Raw genomic sequence first — 5,716 nt, forward strand, 5'->3', positions numbered from 1 at the left:
AGTGGGTTGCCATGGGCTACTCTGTGTAGCCAGAAGCCAGTGTGATCGGCCGTCCAGAAGCCGGCAACTGATCTGCCTCGCCCGGGAAGAGCGCAATGACGGTGCCAGCTTGGGCCAGTGAAGCAACGTCCTCCACAACTAGACTGAAGAACAAAAGTATAGCAACTTGTCTGTTCCCCTTCCCTCAATTCCCCAATAAAAATCTTTCAAAAACAAAAAAACACACGTTTATTTCTCAGTTTCTCTGGATAAAAAATCCAAATGAGTTTAAATTAGGTCATATCTTTCTTTCAGTATAATTTTATTTTACACTCACTATGAGAACTATCTATGAATATAAGCATCAATAAATTGATTAGGCTTTTAAAGAGAGAGAAAATAGCAATCTTTATGGTAGCAGTGTAAGCAGCACACCACAGGCTCAATTATACATAGATTTCATTTAGTCAGCATTTCTAATGAGAAAAGCTCTACTCCAGGCATCATGGAGATGCCAAATAAATAAAACATTTCTTTAAATAAATAAATATTAAATAAATAAAAATTAAATAAATAAAACATTTCTTTACATCCCCATAGCAGGAGAGCAGTGTCTGAAAAGTAGAGAAAACTAAAATAACAACAAATAAATGGCATATTAACTGTACCAAATTCATGTACTGAGTATTAATTCAGTTAATCAAATCGGGTTTCTAGTCAAGAAAATAATTTTAATTGTAGAGGACAAACTGTTTAAATTCCTGAATAACAAGACTCTTGAATAGTTTTAACTATTAGGCCATTTCTAAATACTTGTGTCATTTCAATTGTTAGATTACATGATAGATGCTTAATAACATTAAAGAAAACTGAAAGAACCTATTTATACAGGAAGTCATGTGTCATTCTATGTATCTGCAATAATCATTTCACTTCTATGTATCTTTAAGAATAATTTCATATTCTTAGCGAAAGCTGCTTAAATAAACACTTCTGTGTTGATGAAGAAAAGGGAACTTTCATATTCCTGACACCTCTGTTCTTCTCTAACCTTAAGCCTTTCCATTCCTCTTTACTTTTCTAATGTTGGCAGTAGAGTTATGCAAACAAGTTCCAGATTTCCCAGTGTATATTCATTTAGCCTATTATTTGAGCACCTGTTATGTCCTAGACATTATGCTTAGCAAGAAACAGGACATGAAATCTCATCCTACACAGTTCATACAGCCTATTAAAGAAATTAGGCAAACAAAACAACAAAAACAAAAATAACAAACAAGCTGAAAAAACAATGGGAAAGAAGGGCAATGAATGAGCAAAATAATGACAACAGGTAATGAGTAAAGAAAACCGAGCGGTACCGTAGAAGTAACAGAGAATGAACTGGAGTGTAGGTGGATAATACTTCCAATGGAGCAATCATTGAGTAGGATACCATTTAATCTTATAACATTAACCTAATAACATTAAGGTTTAGTAAGGGACAGTCATGCCAACAAGAGTGGAAATATATGTCCAGAAAGAAGGACTCACATATACAAAGATCTCAAATATCTTTAGACTTAGAATCTAAAGACTCAAAGAGTTTGCATGTTGAGGAACTCAATGATATCAGTGGAATATATTTCTGAAGGTGAAGAATAAATGGCTTTACTCCTTGGACAGGAATCCCAGATGAATGTTGCTATATATTAATACTACCCAGTGAGATTTACCTCAGTGGCTCCTAGAGTTCTGTTTAAGGGAAGAAACATGTTATATCTCTTTATAGAAATCATGTAGTAAAAAGCATAAAAGTGACATAGTGGAAAGTTCTTAGCTAACTATTTCAAGAGGCCATTCTTTTAGTCCAATGATTGTGAAAAATCATTCATTTAACAGAGTGTTATTAGATAATAGCTAATGTTTATTGTATAGCTACTCTATGCCAGATCCCAACCACCTGAGCATGTTATAAGAACTGTTTAATATTTATAATTCTCTGACTTAACCTATGAAGTAGATACTATTATCACCCCTAGTTTATAGATAAGAAAACTGAGGTTTAGATATTAGATAGGTACAAAACCTTTTCTAGTTACACATAAGTCATTATAAGCTGTAGTGATAAGATTGAAATCTTATATAGTTTGAAATTTTCTGCACTCTAAGTAGTATGCTTTGCAAAAGGGATGTAGGTATTTACAGAGACCAATATAATAAGACTTCTGGTACACAGCTCGTGCACGCATCCATTTGGCCTGTACAAAGAGTTGAGCTAAAAGATACGGTCGAATACTACAATGAGATTATATAGAAAGGTAACAGAGAGATATGAAAAAGAAGTAACTAACTGTACAAAGCTTGTTGATACACAGAAGGGAATCTATAACATTTGAGTTTGGGTAGTTCTACAGTCTCTTTGCCTGCTTCTGACTTCATGTTTTTTACTTAACAAATGCCATTTAATTACTAGAGAATAAATTTATGAAAATTTTATATTACAAATTTGCCAAATATTTTTACTTTTAAAAAACAGAAACAAAACAAACTTGAATAGACTGTCCAATGCTTTATAAGAAAGACGTAGCTCTTCAACAGTAATGTATGAAAAATTTGACTCTCTTTACTTCTCCTTTAAAGCATATATAAACAGTAAAATGCAGTATTAAAAATTTGTTGACTAATGCATATTCTAAATAATAGAATGACTCATAGTCAATTATAGATTCTTAATGGTATCTAACAAAAATGAAGTTAAATACACATTTTAGAAATTATACATTACCAGTTATTGGTTATATGATTAAATAATAAACACACAGAAAGAACATAAAATCCCAATATATAGTAATAAATACATATTGCCTTCTATTGAATTATATAGATTTATTTCAATACACCAAAGTTTCATATACATATATGTATATACACCCCTCAGAAATATATATGTATGTGTATATATGTATATACCATCATTTTACCTTAGAATTTCAATGCAAAATATTAAAAATTATGGATTCTACATACAAAACTGCATGTAGAATCAGAACACTAATATTGTATAGATTCATAATTTAGTATTTAAATACATTACAATATTGCCCCCAAAATGAAATCATCTCCACTGGGAGTTTATTAGGAAAAACGATTGAAAAGATGGAGTATATTTAACCATGAAAGTAGACATTTTGAACCACAAGGTAAATTAAGGCATTTTAGAGATTCTGAAATAGAATGTTTTTTGTTGTTTTTGATTTTGTGCTGTGTGGAAATAAAAGGAGACCACCCAAATGAGAAAAGCTTTACTTAGAGCTTGCTTTACTTAGTAAAAAGCTTTACTTAGAGTCAGCCACTGTCACTTGCATTTTGGCAGAGACTCAAAGGCAGGCAGAGAGGGAAAGCTTTATAGCGGAAAGGAGGAAAGACTTCAGGTATGCCCTGATTACAGATTTGGCATGGGGAAGCTGCAGGTGCACTAATTAGAAGTGGGAAGGTTGCTACAGGTTGTGGGTGAAGGCAACCAAAATTTTGTCATCCTGAAGCGGTGTTTGATCCCATTGATTTTAAGCTGTTTATTCAGAAACAAGACTCTGAAAGAACCTTTGAGCCTCCCCCGATTTCCTGCCCAAGAGATTCAAACAGAAAAACCTGCTTTAGGAAGAGAGCGTTGGCTTCACCACCTTAAGAATCTTCACCTTAGCATTCGTCAGAAGACTCTACACCTGTTAACCATATACCCACTGTGTCCCACTGTTTCAAGGTAACCCAGCAAGAATTGTCCTGCCTTGTGTGTTCCCCTCTTCCTCAACTACCTGTAAATTGCCCATTCTCACTTCTGAAATCTAATACTTCCTTCCTGCCCTTATCCTTTGTCCAAAATGTCATCTATACCCAACGTTATCCACTATATTTGGAACTTTCATGCTCATGTGAATTCCTAATGCTCATGTATTAAACATTTGATTTTCTCCTCTTAATCTTTCTCTGATAATTTGCTTATTAGTTCAGCTAAAACTTAGAAGGTGAGAGGAAAAGTTTTTGGTTTTTTTAGCTTCTACAGGGGTCAGAGATCTATTTTTATATATGATTCTACCATGGCCTGCTTCTATATTTAGTCTCTCAGCTCCGTAGTTGGTTTTCTTTCTCTCCAATTAAAAATGAGGAAAGTATCAGAGACTGCAAATCTGATACTTGAAACTCTAAAGTAGCTTTAGGCAGGGATGGGTGCATGGTGGTGTGTATCTGTAATGTATCCAGGTAATATAGACAACTTTTTTCTTTTAAACTAGAAAATTAATTCTTTACACAAATAAACACAGGGAGCTTTTTTGCCATTTGAAGAACTTAAATGGTAGGATAATATACACTATTTATCCTGATAGTAGTACGATAATAGTACAGTTTAGATCTTTACTTTTTTTTTCTTTTGCTATTTGCTAAATTTGCAGATTTTAAGAGTACGAAAGGGGTGACTGCCAAAAGAAGGAAGGGAGCATAATTGGATTAATTTGGCCACTGAATTTGAAGATATTATATTCCCTGAGACCTTCTGAAGAGTTGTAAAATTCCAGGCTTTATGGATCTTGATTGCTATAATTTGCATATGTGGAGTCTTTCAAGTGTCTTCAGATGCAAGCCTACCTACTGAAAACTACCTTCAAGCAGTGTTTAAGTGGAGGAAAGTCTGATACTCATAAATGCCTACCTATTATCAAGGTCATAAGTTGATACATAGTAGTTAACCTGAACTTATTTTTTTTCTGAAATGAAGGTACTTAACTGTGGGAGAAAGAGAACTACATATTCTTTAGAAAGCTATTTCATTTCTACTCTAAGAAATACAGAGAATGTATACATACGATGTAAATATTGTCCTTTATACAGATATAAAGGAAAATGCATCTTTCAAAGCGAATTTGTAGCACCTCTCCAGTAAATTCATCAATATGTGGGACTAGATCTGGGTGTAATTTACCTTAGAAGAGCAAGCAACACGTACTAAGGGAAATATTATATTGATTTAAGACTCAAAACACTTGGGTTCTAATGGTCATTCTCATACTATCTGCATAACCTCAACCCTGTCTGTGAATAAAGTGATTGTATTTGGTAATTTTTAATGTTCTAAAAGATTTCTGGATACTCATACTCTTTAAGAAACTTTAATCTTAAAATCTTAAGATTCTTTCTATTACAAATATTGTGATTCTATAGTCTCTAGTCTGTCGCTTTTTTCTACTTAGCCACGATGATAATAAGATTAGACTAGGGAAAGGCAAACAATATTACAAAATATAAGTTCTGTACAAGAAAATTACACTCTAGTTATGAATATTACCTATGAATATGTATTCATAGGTAATAGTCATATATTTTCATGTTAGTGCAATGATATTCATAAATATCATGTATGCATTAACCTGTATTATAACACTTATAAACAATATCACACTCAATACAAAATTATAGATCAAGCTCTCCAAAACAAAGATTTGTATTTTTCTGAGAGAAATGTAATAAGGGAAGATGCGTGACGAATAGTTCCTAGTTTTTAATAGGTACATTAAATTGAAAGTCTTTCTAAAGGGAGTGAATTTCAATGCCTAAAATATTTATCAAAATTTAACTACTGCAATAGATAGCCGTTCTGTTTTATTGCTAAGTAATATTTCATGTGTTCCATTGTACAGATGTACAACAGCTTAATTATCCATTCACTGGTTGAAGAAAATAAGCTTTGTTTCTAATATCTGGC

Source organism: Hipposideros armiger, unplaced genomic scaffold (genome assembly GCF_001890085.2).
Source record: "Hipposideros armiger isolate ML-2016 unplaced genomic scaffold, ASM189008v1 scaffold_485, whole genome shotgun sequence".
In the NCBI taxonomy this organism is placed as follows: domain Eukaryota; kingdom Metazoa; phylum Chordata; class Mammalia; order Chiroptera; family Hipposideridae; genus Hipposideros; species Hipposideros armiger.